The 15,024-nt window shown below is 37.5% G+C and overlaps 1 protein-coding gene across 9 annotated transcripts in view; it reads right to left on the bottom strand.

The window, feature by feature from the left end:
- The window catches only part of NLGN1 (neuroligin 1), a 687,335-nt gene that overhangs the window by 657,033 nt on the left and 15,278 nt on the right, over window positions 1–15,024 (bottom strand). The window contains exon 1 of one of the 9 annotated variants that reach the window (XM_084990351.1): window positions 474–498. The exons of the other annotated variants lie outside the window; for them this stretch is intronic. The gene's annotated coding sequence lies outside the window, so the exon portion shown is untranslated. Of the gene's footprint in view, window positions 1–473; window positions 499–15,024 lie in introns of those variants that run through there. 9 annotated transcript variants of the gene reach the window in all.

Genomic DNA, 15,024 nt, shown 5'->3' with positions numbered 1-15,024 from the left:
ATGATAATTATTTGTATAACATTCCACAAAGTGACTTGACCTCATTAAGTAATTGAAATATTACATCTAGCTTAAGACAAAATTTTAAAATTACATCAGTTCTCAAATTACTTTCCTAAAAAATGAAGATGTAGCTTAAAATATCTCTAAGATTCTTCTCAATTTTATTAGACAGTAACTATATGTTGTTTTACATTCAGAGTGAATACATATTTAAAACCTTCATTCTGTGTATCTTTTAACTCTTTTCTTTATGGGCATTTTTACATGGATGTTTTTCATATCTAACCAATCACAAGACCAATATGATGTTCTACACAGCTTAGATGCTGCACGACTATTGTTAAAAGGCAAAACCTAAAATTCGTAAAATATATATAATTTCACATGAATTGCAGGCAGAGAAACTCAGTAGTAATAAAAGAATAAGAGAAGGTTTTTATGTTGCCCCTCCCCCAGCTGAGTGAACTCACCTTGCGGTTAATGCCAATGACATTCTCGCATCTATAAACAAGAACAGAAAGCAGTCTTCACTAAGGACAGCATGTTACAGAACAAGGTCATCCCAGAGGTGAGGAATCAAAGCCCTTTCAGATGACCCTGAGGCCTCACGAAGGTTGTTTACTCAGGCAGGCCAGGATCAAGTCAGTGAGAATTATTTTTCACTGCCTTAACTCCCAGCTATGTAAACGACAGAGAATGAGAGCACTATGTGACCAGAAGAGAAGCGAGAATTCACATAAAAAGGAAAGATATGGAGATATAAAAGAGAGAAGTTCAAAGGACAAATACTGGGATCAGGTACAACATCAACAAAAGCCTCATGGGAAAACTAAATAAGAATTCAGACAGTGCATACAGATTTTCAGGAATGATTTATTTTGCCGCACAGGCAACAGATTAAAAAATTTCACCTGGATGAAATGTATGGCCAGGGCTTGAAAACTAAAAACATGAGTCCTTGTGAGAAAAAAGTATGTAGAATAAGTAACACACAACTTCTTAAAGATTAGAAAAATAAAGGAGGATTAGGATGGCGAAATAAAAGGACTGCAGCCCAACTTCTATCGTAAAAACAAAAGTCACAACTAAAGGCTGAGCAATCTCCACCCAAATAGACCAGAAACCTTAAAAAAGATAACCTACTCCAGAAGAAAAAGAGGAAGCCACATCCACAGGTAGGAGGGGCGATTATGTGATATAAACAACCCCACACGTCCCGGGTGGGAAGCTCCACAGACAGAAAACTAACTGGTTCACAGAGACTCACCTACAGGAATAAAAGTTCTGAGCCCCACATCAAACCCTCACATGTGGGGATCTGGCACTGGGAGAAAGAGCCCCTGGAGCATCTGGTATTGAAGGTCAGTGGGGCTTGTGCACAAGAGTCCCATGGGACTGGGGGAAATGGAGACCCCATTCTTAAAAGGTGCACACGGACTTTCATGTGCACTGGGTCCCAGGGCAAAGCAAAGTCTCCATAGGAATCTTGGTCAAACCTGACTGCAGTTCTTGGAGGACATCCTGGGAAAACAGGGGTAAATGTGGCTTGTTGTGAGGGAAGAACATTGAAGGCAAAGCTCTCGGGAATATTCAGCAGTGTGCCTTTCTCTGGAGGTGGCCATTTTGGGAAAATCTGGCCTTACCCATCAGTGCTGAGAAGCCCCAAGGCAAACAACAATCCAGGTGGGATCACAGCCCCACTCCTCAGTAAACAAGCTACCCAAAGACCCCTCAGGCACACAACTGCCTCTAATCCCATCCAGAGACTAAGCCCCACCCACCAGAGGGATTAGAATCGGCTCCACCTACCAGGGGGCAGGCATCAGCCCCTCCCATCAGGAAGCCTACAGCAAGCCCCCCATGCTGACTTCAGCCACAAGCAGGGCAGACACCAGAAGTAAGAGAGGCTACAACTCTATTATCTGTCAAAAGGTCACCACACCAAAAACCTGTAAAAATGAAAAGACAGAGAACTATACCTCAGATGAGGGAGAAAGGAAAAACCCCAGGAAATAAGCTAAGTGAGGAGGAGATTCTTAGCCTCCAGGAATAAGACTTTAGAGTGTTAATGCTGAAGATGATGCAAGACATTGGAAATAAACTGGAGGCAAAGATGGATAACTTACAGGAAACACTGACCAAAGAGATACGAGATATAAAACTTAAACAAGAAGAGATGCAAAATACAATAATTGAAATAAAAAATTCACTAGAGGCAGCTAACAGCAGAATACAGGAGGCAGAAGAACGAATAAGCAAGGTGGAGGATAGATTAGTGGAAATTATGGATGCAGAACAGAAAAGAGAAAAAAGACTGAAAACAAATGAAGAGAGTCTAAGAGAACTCTGGGACAATGTTAAACGCACCAACACCAGTATCTATAATACTATAGGGTGCCAGTAGGAGAAGAGAGAGAGAAGGGGACAGAAAAAATATTCCAAGAGATAATAGCCAAAAACTTCCCTCACATGGGAAAGGAACCACTCACTCAAATCCAGGAAGCACAATGAGTACCATCTAAAATAAACCCAAGGAGGAATACACCGAGACACATACTAATCAAACTGACCAAAATTAAAGACAAAGAGAAAATATTGAAAGCAGCTAGAGAAAAGAAACAGATAACATACAAGGGAACCCCAAAACGGTTATCGGCAGATTTTTCAGCAGAAACTCTTCAGGCCAGAAGGGAGTGGCATGATAGACTTAACGTGATGAAAGGAAAAGACCTCCAACCAAGATTACTCTTCTCAGATAAGCAAAAGTTGAGAGAATTCAGCAACACTAAACCAGCCTTACAACAAATACTAAAGGAACTTCTCTAGGCAGAAAAGAAAAGACAGCAACAGGAAACAAAAATACCACAAATGATAAGGCTCACCAGTAAAGGTATAGATACAGTAAAGATACAAAATCATCCATGCACAATTATACCACCAAAATCAGAAATCATGAGAAGAGGTGGGTATAAATGCAGGACACTGGAGATGAACTTGCAATGAAGAGAACAACAACTCAAAACAATTTCACATACATATAGACTCTTATATCAAAACTTCAGAATAACTGCAAACCAAAAATCTACAATGGATACACAAACAAGGAATCTCTGGAGAAGAAATATATCTCGTAGTAAGTAAGTGCATAATCCACCATGAAGGGGGTCATTTGACATCATTCTTGGAATGCTGAGGTCTCCTTAGATCTGATTCTGATTTCCTCTCCATCAAAGAATTGATGATAATTATAATTAAATAATGCAACTGTACAATTAAATAATACAGTTCTACAATTGTATTATTAATAACCATTTCTCTCCATGGTACAATGTAAGGTCTATAATGTCTTGTTTATCACATCACCTAGAATGGTGTAATGCCTATATTGAAGAATCAATTAGATGTAACAAATTGTGAGGACATATTTATATAGTTACACTGTTTTTTAACCAATTTATGCATTTTATATTTTACTTATTTTCAGAGGGTGTATTATTTTTGTTATTCTTACCAGTTAAGTTATTCTATTTATTATGCTATATAAAATATTTAATGGTATATAAGCCTTTCTTCTTTATAAATTTTAGTTGCTATGTACACAATTTTAATATAATGCTAATATTTAAAGAAAAATTGAAATGTAACAGATAATACTAAATAGTAAAGATGAAAGCCATACAAAATGGGATAAAGTATAGAATAAATTTCCTATTTGTCTCAGCATATTTTCCATTGCACTTCTCCAGAGGGAGTCACTTCATCTGTTTCTTAAGATCCATGATATAATAATCTGTGTGAATGTAATTGTGTTTAAATATATGTATTTTATTCTGTAAAAAATATAAAAAATAAAAAAAAGATTAGAAAAAAAACCTCAAGCTGCTATTAAGAAAATCATGAGTAAAAGAATAATAGCCTTAAAAGTAACAGATTTTGTACCAAGGGTTGGAATGCCACAAATAAACAAAAAATAACAACAAAAAAAGCATAATGCTAGGTGAGATGATGCAATGACAAATAAGAAGTATTTTAGCTCTCAAGTTAATATGCTAGAAAGTCACAAATTGCAAATGTTTCTATACAATGTGTTCAACTGAAACCATGGCAGATTGGAGTAAAAAAACGAAGGCAAGAAAGAAGATATAACTTCTGATGCCACTGGTTTACTCATGAAACAATCTTATGAAAATATTTTTGTTTCCCACTCAGTGAGTTTTAAGAGATCCCAAGGGAAATCTACTTTTGTCTCCCACTGGGATAGTTTTGCCATTTTTGACAACAGTGAGTTTTTGTAAATGTAGGACAGATTATGAATCATCAGCACAGTCTTAGAAAATGATTTGAAAAGTCAGCAGTTATAATGGTCAATTTAAAATCTCTGAAACAAGCCATGTGATAAGTTTGTAAGCTAAGAATCATAAAAACAACTAATAAAAATATTTCCAAATGATTAAGTCATTTTTTCAGAGACCAATTCTAGAATAGCAGGAACAATGTGGCCCACAATGGTCAAGGATATATATATAATCTCTCAAGGATATGGTGAACATTAGTTTCAATAACAAAAAAAAAAAAAGTTCTTAACTATGTATCTCTCTGAAAAAAATACTATTAAGAGCACCATATATAAAATAACTTTTGATGCAACAGATTATCCTGAATAACTTGTGTTTCAATTTTGAAACACTGATGATAACATTTCTGAGGAAAAAAAAATCTACGAAGACCTGATTACAATAAATTTTATAGTATCCTACTCCAAAAATGCCTGAAATTAAAAATAATCATACATGATACAGTCCATTTGAATAAGTTCCTTTCTTATAACATATCTAGCTATTATCTTCTAAACTCAAAACATAAAAATATAGACACTAAATTTTTACTCATATTTGAAAATACTTGATAACATTTATCTTTCTTGCGGTGATATTAACATTCATTGTCTAGTGGCACTATCTAAAATGACAGCAATTAATCAGAGATAGCTATTTAAATTTTAATTTATATTACTAAAAATTAAATAAAATTGGTGGTTTCTCAGTCACATTAACATATTTTGAGTTCTTTTTTTTTTTTGTCTTTTTGACATTTCTAGGGCTGCTCCCGCGGCATATGGAGATTCCCAGGCTAGGGGTCGAATCGGAGCTGTAGCTACCAGCCTACACCACAGCCACGGCAACTCAGGACCCAAGCCGCGTCTGAAACCTACACCATAGCTCACAGCAACACCAGATCCTTAACCCACTGAGCAAGGCCAGGGATTGAACCCGCAACCTCATGGTTCTTAGTTGGATTCGTTAACCACTGAGCCATGACGGGAACTCTAGCATATTTGGAGTTCTTAATAGCCACATGTAGCTAGTGGTTGCCATGCCAGTCAGAGCAGATATACAACATTTCTATGACTGTAGGTAGTTCTATTAGACATTGATCTACAGGCTATAAATAGAGAAGAGACTTTATATATTTGAATATACTGTAATATAGATGCTAATATAAACTTAATTACCAAAGCTGCATTTCTAGCTATAAGAAACAATAACTATAATAAGTTTTCAAAGATGTATATATCATCCTTTATATTAATCAAAGTCCAAATTACTAATAGTAAGTTTATTTCAATTTTATACTGAGTTTTTCAAACTGATAACTGTTAAAAGTCAATTGATTTGTATCTTAGACTCCTTAAAGGCTTCTTTTACTACATTAAACATTCCAAGATTTTTTGAGGCAGATTTAGGTGAATAAAACAGGCAAGTTGAATGAACATTTCTTAATGATCTTATTACCTTACTAGTTAATTTCTCTTATTTGGATCTAAAACTAAAATATTGATTTATTTGCTAATCCATAAGTAATTCATAACAAATTATTAAGTAAATAGTTAACGATTTATAGCTTAAAGCAAACATGCCTTTGGTGTCTTCTAAAAGAGAAAAGGGAAAGATCAAGACCCAGTAGAAAATACTACTTGGGAGAAAATGCAGAAGCATGAATAAATGTACATATGTCTCCACTTAATCTAATATACTGAATTCAATAAGAAAACCGAACTTGTCTATTCAACTGCAATCTGAGCAAAAGTACCAGGGTGATGGTAACAGTGGTTATCTGTGTCTGAGGGAGGCAGGGATTGTGCAAGAGGCATATTCTTTTCATGTTCTATACTTGTCCACATCTCAGAAGAGAGTTTATATTAGCTTATTTCTGAAACTCATATCAAGGATATTGTTCCAAATATATGTCATTCCTTTATATTAGTTCTTCACCATTGTAGTTCCTATGTCCATTTTTCTGCAAAATTGAAGAAAAGGGGAGGGGTACTTCTGACAGTGGTATACCCAGACTCAAATTCTGTCTGCTAAATACTTTTTAAATGTAATAGGATATATCCAGAAACAGATGATGACTACCTAAATAGAAATAATAAGGAAAGTGACAAGTGAGTAGAGTTAAAAATATTTGACTCACCCATCTGTCTGACCAAACTGACATGGATGAAACCTCTGATAATTGTATACAGTTCAAGAAGATTCTCACTGAAATACACATTAACCATGCTATCCTTACAAGCCTTTATAAAACTATCTGGAAGTCCCCAGAAAAAAATTAATAAATGAATAGGGAGACAATAAAATATGAGAATTATAAACCATAGCACTTTCCTAGTTAAGGAAAATTAAACAACATGTGAGCCATAAGTTAGTCTTGGAAATACTACCACTGGTTGACTAATACTCACTATGTCTTCTATTATCATTTAATTATTTTAATTAAATAATTGAAATAATTTCTGTATGTTACTTCATGTGGTACCCATCTTGCATTCATGTTTGTTTGTTTGTTTGTTTGTTTGTTTTGTCTTTTTGACATTTCTTGGGCCGATCCCGCGGCATATGGAGGTTCCCAGGCTAGGGGTCCAGTCGGAGCTGTGGCCACCAGCCTACGCCAGAGCCACAGCAACGCAGGATCCCAGCTGCGTCTGCAACCTACACCACAGCTCATGGCAATGCCGGATCGTTAACCCACTGAGCAAGGGCAGGGACCAAACCCTCAACCTCATGGTTCCTAGTCAGATTCGTTAACCACTGTGCCACGACGGGAACTCCGCATTCATGTTTTTAAAGTATTACAATCCATAGAAGGCTGATTTAAATTATTCCCTTGCAGATAAAACTAAGATATACTAATATTATACCACAGCTAGTTTACTTAAATTGGTATTCTAAATCTTTTTAAATATGAAGAATAAAATATATCCTTAACATATTCTTAATTCACTGTAAGATGCGGGAACAGATATCTGCAACAGTTTAGCTTCTTGGAAACAAGGAAAAACAGCAACAGCAGCATGGCAAGAAAAACATTAAAGATGGCATTTAAATTGTTGCAAGAAATGAAACAAGCTCATGCTACATTAAATCCATGCATGAAGTCTTCAACTCATCCTCCTCTCTAAAATTCTTGATGAGTCAGTGAAATAGGCAGAAGAAAATTATACAGGCATTAACTCTTTATCCATTGCAATTCCCTTGTTCCTATTTTAAAAAATAAGAAAAGAAACCTGAAAATGTGAAATATGGAAATAATGTTAGAGGTCATGGAGCCCAAGCCCTCATTTCACACCGAGGCCCAAAGAGGTGGTATGGCTTGTTTAAGGTCACCCAGCAAGGCAAAGACAGAACAAGAACCAGAAACCATGGATCTAGCCAGAGCTCTTTCCACAGCTGATGTGCTGGCAGGAAAGTGGGAGGCCCAGCACCTTTTCCAGAAAATAAACTTTCAACTACAGGTACTGGTTCTCTCAGCTCACCTTTCTTTCTTTGAAAAAAAGAAAAAGAAAAAAATAATAATGTCCTTGATACACTTTTGGAGCCTTTTAAATAGACATCAATGGAATTATAAGAAATTTTAAATATTTACAAGATTTTTTCAAGTTACTGATCTTCTTGTTAGATGACACACTTGTAAAAGCCCATTAACTATTTTTTCCCAAGTCCCAGCCTCTTGCAACATCAATCTAACCATAGACAACTGCCAAATTAATCTTCCTAAAACTGTTTTAATTATGTCACTCTCTTATGCACAAACATCTGGTGGCTCCCCTTTGCCTAACAAATTAAATGTAAAATCCTCACAATGGCATTCAAAGTCCTTCAAAAAGTCCCAATCTTTCTTTCCTGCTACTCTTTACCTGTTCCCCAGCCCAACTCCAGGCACAAGAGTAACAATCTGTGTTCCTCTCCACCTCCATCTCTTCTGTCACTCATGCTATCTAGCTTCTTGGCACACATGCTCTCCTTGAACACCTACTTGTCAAAAGTCCACGTCACCTGAAATACAATCATTCTCTGATTGCCCACTCTCTATCCTGATCTAAAACATATTTGAGGGAGATTAGGATTCATCCCTCCTATTTTTAAGCTTCCAAAGACCTTTTCCTCTTTCATGATCATCACAGTCCCTTGCACTTACATTAAATATGTACCTGCCCTAATTTCCTTTCCCATTGGAATGAGCTCCTTGACAGTAGAGTCAATAGGCTCCCCTGCTGCCAACATTCAATCAGTATTGCTGACTTCCATGCCAAAGAGCTTTCAGGACAAAAAAACATAAGAATGATTTAACCTCCACTAAAGTTAACCTTCACTATGGAAGCCCAAGTTAGAGGCAGGCCACCGACATGGACATGGCAAATAAGATGAACAGAAGGAATAAAGAACATGTGTTGCTGTAGAATGGTGATGGGACAGGATCCTGGCATTGGGGGTTTTAGGAATAGTCCTAGTTTGGTTCTTCACTCACCTTAGCTTCTCTGAACTCAACATTCCCTTGAGTGGAGAACACATTTAGAAGATTTTTTTTTTAACTCTTTCAGCATAATTAACACACTGAGGAAGTCATTTGTTCAATGATCTGGAAGGCAGCATGCAGCTCCCCTAAGGCCTCCATATGTTATTGGCCAGGAAATATGGCAACCTGCTGTGTTGACTAATTGGGTTGGCTAGTAACTTTGTTCTATTTTTTTTCCAAAAATAACCCAAATAAGTAATTTTCCTGTTTGAATCCTATTATTAAAAGGGCTCAGTATGAGCACTTGAGAAATGTGATATTCAGTTTTCCTCAAATCTCAAAATGAGTTTGTTTTTCTTCCCCTCTCTTTTTCCTGTAACTATTTCTCTTCTTTCAGCAGGTCAGCATCAAAAAGCAATTTGGGCATTCTGTCATGCTCTAATCTTGCCAGATCTTCCTGCCATTGCTTTAGATAATTTTCTACTTCATGTTTCACATTCTGTATTTTCAGTCTTTCTCTGAGGTTTCTGTGGTTTTAATGATCTAGGTATATGAGTCTCAGGGCAAAGCCTCACCAGCCTCATCTGTAATTCACAGCAAGACACTCGGCTATGCTGCTTTCAGGCTCTTCGGGTCCATTCCACTTCCATGCAAATAAACACAGGTCTTGATGTGAACAGTTAAATAGCTGGAAAAACAGGCTGAGTCTGTGCAAGCGGCCTTATATATGCTTCTCTATCTTGGCTTGTCAATGAGAATTACACTCACACAGGCTATGGCAGTGGGTGGCCCTTTTCTGAGTAAAGTATTATGTATCCTATTCATTTCTCTTTTGGAAATCTAGAACTACTCCCATCTGAGAAATGAAAGTAACAGAGGAATTTCAGTGCAGAAGGTGCATCATCTTTTTTTCCCCTCTTTGGTAAAAAATGGATGCAGGATTTTTTCAGAGGCTTTCCTTGCCTTGATGAGGTTAATATTTTATTTGAACACACTACCAAGGCATAAATAGCTTTTCTTATACCTTCATTTTGATAAGAATAAAGAAAAGGAGGGCTTATTCATTACTATGATCAATTTTGCTGAAAATTTTACAAGCTCATCTATTCCTAAGTAGGTCTGAAAATATATTAAGAGCCCACCTTCCTCAGGGCCATACCATCTCCAATCTGCTATCAACTGTAAGATGCGGGTGGACAGCAAGGAGGCTTTGGGACAAAGCCTCCTTGCTGTCCACCCCACATTTTTGCAATCAATTTCCAATTCTGCTAATTCTGCATTGAAATGTCTCCCAAATGCATCTTTTTGGTTCCACTGCCAGCCACCTTTCATATGAACTATTTCCTATTTAGTCTCCTTTCCTGTAACCTAATCAATTATCTAAACTTCCAGTTCTTTTTCCACTTTCTTCTAAAACTACCCTTATTGTCACTATAATTTCTTGCCCAAAAAATCATTAATGCATAATAGTAGATAGTAGGAGTTTCTGTTGTGGCTTAGTGGGTTAAGGCCCCAATGCCGTGTCTGTAAGGATGTGGGTTCAATCCCTGGCCCCTCTCAGTGGGTTAGCATTGCCATGAACTGTGGCTCTAACTCTAACCTTGGCCTGGGAACTTTCATAAGGCACAGTATGGCCTTAAGAAGAAAAAAGAAAAAACAAACAAACAAAAAAACTGCCCTTTTCTTTCTAGTGGAGGCAAAAAAGGAGATAATAAAACCAGTCATCTTAGCCATTTAGGCCTTGTAATATTTTACTAAAATTAATATTGATATTGTGCCACAATTTAGTATTGTCTGTGATCTAAATTACAGGACACTTTTGTCCCCAGTCTTTATTAACTGCTACCCCTATCCTTTTGCTGGACAAAAATCCTTCACCTCTGCCTGCTGAGAACCTACTCCATTCCTCAAGGCCAAAACAAAATAATACTTCTTTTAAAGTACGGTTCTAATTCACACTCACCTCGGTGAGTTCTTGCCTTCTCACAAGGATCTATAATATTTCATTTTTCTAATGATCTCTCTAGTCTTACAGTATGTTTACTTGATTACTGATAATTCACCTTCATGCTAGATTTTAAGTACTTGAGTGCAGCATGTATAATGTGTATGTCTCTGTGTGCTATTAATTTGTACAGACTGGATTTGTATTCTAGTACCTAGCATGAAGGATACCACACAGTAAATGCTCCAAATGCATGCTGAATTCAATCAACATGTATTTTCTGAGCTATTAGTGTTCTGAAAATTTATGTTCATTTGTCTAGTCATTAATACAAATCTACATAAATTATGCACCTGTCTGTTCTTTTTAGCAATTTACATTTAACTAAATGATTTTACTCTCTCTTTAGCTGACAGTTTGTGATTTGCTGTCTCTACTCATCTTTCTTACCATTTTCAAGCTTGCCCCAACCAAGGGTAGGTTATAGACTTAGGACTCTCTTCTGCCTTATTGCCATACTTCTCTGTCATCTCTCTCTGTCTTGTTCTAACATACTCACCTCTCCCTCAAGTTCTATTCTTAAAAGATGACTCAGGCATATACTATGCATGGGGGCAGGGGGCATTATTTTCAAGAGTTTACCTTATTTTGGAATATGGGAAATTAACATTTTGTTCAGTATTCTATACTGTCCTCTGTTTGTTTTCTGGAAACTTTTTTTCCTTTCTCTTTCTCCTCTGCCATTTTCTCAAACTTTATTTCTTTTCTATTTCTTCTGAGTCTCTATCTTGCCCTCCCCTCTTGAGTCCTGGTGAAGAAGCATGTTAGAGAAGCCTGGTGAGGGAAACTAAATGCCATGCATCAAATGCACTGGGAGGTGAGATGTCCCACAGACATCCTGAGCTCCATAACTTCCTCAGCTCTCCCAACACCAATCAACCCCCAATCCTATTAGGCTGCCAAAAAACATCTCTTATCCTTCATTTCCCCCTTTATAACCTCTAGCCATTGTCTTTGGTACGGCCTGCATAGTCACTGACACATCATTAAAATAACCCTCTATTCCTCTACGGTAGTATTTCAACTGTGGATTCTATCATTTATACCATTTACACTGTAGTCAGAAAGAATACTCTAAAGTTCTCATCTGATCATGTCAAGCCTTTGCTTAAAATGTATAATGACTTGCCTTCACCTAGATAAAACCTCCAAGGTCCTTAGACACAAAGAACTGGGAGCTGGCCTTATCAAGGCTAATCTCATGGTAAACACTCTGATCATACCTAGCCCAGTCCCCTCCTACCTCACCCTAGTAAATCCTCTTCCTCAGTGGATAGGGCACTTCTTCCTGACTCCTAGTCCATTTCAAACAAGATGATTATGATAAACCCTTTTCTCACCACTCTCATCCAAAGGGGAACTGGCCATTTCCTCCTCTGGGCAGCACCCTACCACACATAACCTTTATTTACTTCCTTCATAGCACCTCTAACATCTGTTATACTTAGTGGCTAAGGGCACAGTCAAAGGAATTAAGCTGTTTGGTTTTAAATCCTGGCTCTACCATTCTCAGGCTGTGGAATCTCATATAGTTTATGTGTCCTATCTGTGCCTCAAATTTCTCATCGGTAAAATGGGGACACTAATAGTAAAAATTTCTAGGGCTTTGCAAGAATTGATATATGAAACCATTAAAACAACAGCTGGTCCATGATAGGCACTGCACTAGTGGTAGCTATTATAATAATTATTTTTTATTCTTCCTTGTCTGATTGCCCCCCTGTGAGAAAACACCATATACAGTTGTTTTTTTCCTCAGTTTCTACCATAGTCCCTAGGACATGTTAGACACTTAAAACTGTTTCATGAAAGAATGAACAAATGCATAAAAATAGGAATAAGAAAAACAGACCTTTTATTTCTCCAAATTACAACATGTCCCTTTTTCATTGTTCCCTTTAGATGTGAAAGGAATTATAAGGGTACAAACACAAATGTTCATAGTGTTTTAGTTGAGAGTTTGAATCAAACTTTCTGACAGGCACAGAGGGTTTCTGTTCTACTATCTCTCAGAAATGAGAGCATCTATGGGTATACAGCATGGGGAAAATGCCAGCAAAGCCAGGAAGCAGGACCAGCGGCATAATTTGTGAGGCCTGATGCCAAATGAAAATGCAGAATCCCTTGTTCAAAAATGATTATGAATTTCAAGATGGCAACAGTAGAGTATTTAACTGTGAAGCCATCCTGAGTACAGGGATCAGTTTAACTGCAGAGACTACCCCCCTCTGAAGCAGCTCAGCTGGGAATCTATCACCTTCTTCTCATCAGCTCTGCAGTATCTTCTGAGTCACAGATCGAGTTCCTACTATGCCATATTTGTCTCTCTCAACCAGACTGAGGGATTCTAGGTCTATCATGGTCTTACTATGCCTCTCCATCCTAAACTGTCCAAGATCCAGCCTCCACCACCCACTAAAAAAGCCACTGGGCTCTCCATGTATCTCAGTAATCTAAGCTGCCCATTATCTGTCAGGTTCAAAATACTTCTTCACTTATCAACCATCTGGAGGTCACAAACCAGGTTCCCAAAACTCAGCCTTTGGTTCTGTATATAAAGGAAGATCTCATCCTCCAGGTATTTCTGCTTTTCATAGGAAAGCCAATAGTTTCTAATACCTAATAAAAGAAGAAAAGAGCAAAAAAAAAAAAAAAAAAAAAAAAAAAAAAAAAAAAAAAAAAAAAAAACCTTGGATGCATGCAGATGAAGGAACTGAAGGCTAAATCATAAGGAAGGAGCTCCCCGGCACAGGCCACTGGAGGAGTGATTTCATACTATATATAAAACCCGTTATGGCAATCCAATTAGATCTCTTCTTAGCTCATCTAGTTCTCAGGGGCTGCCTCCTCAGTAATGCCAAATCAAATGCCTTAGTGGAAAGAGTGGTGAGAAGTTCTATCATAGAGATAGATGGTAGAACAAGGATAAAGAAAGTAAAATAATTACAAAAGAAGATGTATTTGTCACAGGAGGGAAATTGGGGTTGGGTAAGAGGGAAAGGAAATTAAATTGGAAGGTGGGAAGGGAAAATGAAGCTTCTGTCCTGGAAAAGGAAAATCATTCTCCATGCTCCTATTACACAAATGCATTTCTGGCGTCCTGTATTAAAATATAAATTCAGTGCAGAGGCAATAAGGCTGGCAGAAACGTGCACAGGCAGAAAGCCAAGAGCCTTGGCTGTTGGCAGCCACTCAGGCCCAAGGGCCCCTGCAACAGAGTCCAGGTTATATCTGTCAGACACTGAGCCACAGAGTACTGTTATTTTTTAGTTAAGGACTCTGGTGTTGGCTTTGAAATTTTCTTCATTGGGGGAAACATAAACAAATAGTGATTGCATATCAGAGGGGAATAGAATATATTCTTACTTGTTCTGTCTGGTGAGGACTGATAGCAGGCATAGTATCACTGAAGGAAACACAGATGGTGGGAGATGATGGCTTCCTCCAATAAAGTGCATTATTTCTTAAGGCTGTTTATGGTTTGGATGATTATTTATTGAATCCCTTGTGAGAGCTAAGGAGTGATCAGTGAAGAATAAAAATGTTCTTCTGGGGCATACAGAGAGTATATGTGTAAGCACATGAATGAACAAGATAATTTCATACAGAGATAAAAAAATATAATGAAGGAAATAACCAAGGGGATATTAAAAAATAACAGGAGGGAATGGGTAAGGTGAGATTATCTTAACAGTGTTCACCAAAGGCTACTTTGATAAGGTGGCATTTTGCCAAGAATTATATGACTTAGGAAAAAAGGGAGACACTGTACATTTGAAGTAGAAGGGACAGCAAGTACAAACGTCCTGAGGTGGGACAGAAATTGGCTATTCCAGTAACCAAAAGCAGATCAGAAAGACTACAATCTAGAGAGTGGGGAAATATATAGTGAGAGTCATCACAGAGGATCTCATAGACCATGGTCAGGAGTCCTGTATTTATTCTAAAAGCAGGAGGAAATCCCTAAAGGGATTAGAAAGGGTTGACAGCATTTGGATTTTAGACTTTAAAGATCACACTGGCCACTACATGCAGAATGGATTGCAAGAGCAGGAATGGAAATAGAAAGACCTGTTAAAGGCTGTTGTAGTGATTCAGACAGGGAAAGATTAAGGTAAAGGAAGCAGAGAAAGAAGGAGGGAAGGAGTGCACCAAGGTGGAGGGATAATGTCTTCAGTGCCCTGACTATCAGGAGTAAGTGATGCCTGCAAACATCCCTG

Source organism: Sus scrofa, chromosome 13 (genome assembly GCF_054392235.1).
Source record: "Sus scrofa isolate SSC_HxYL_T2T_F1_AM1 chromosome 13, Sscrofa_HxYL_maternal_Yorkshire_Landrace_v2.0, whole genome shotgun sequence".
In the NCBI taxonomy this organism is placed as follows: Eukaryota; Metazoa; Chordata; class Mammalia; order Artiodactyla; family Suidae; genus Sus; species Sus scrofa.
Note: the sequence above shows the minus strand (reverse complement) of the source record. Positions and strands in the feature narration are given on the sequence as shown.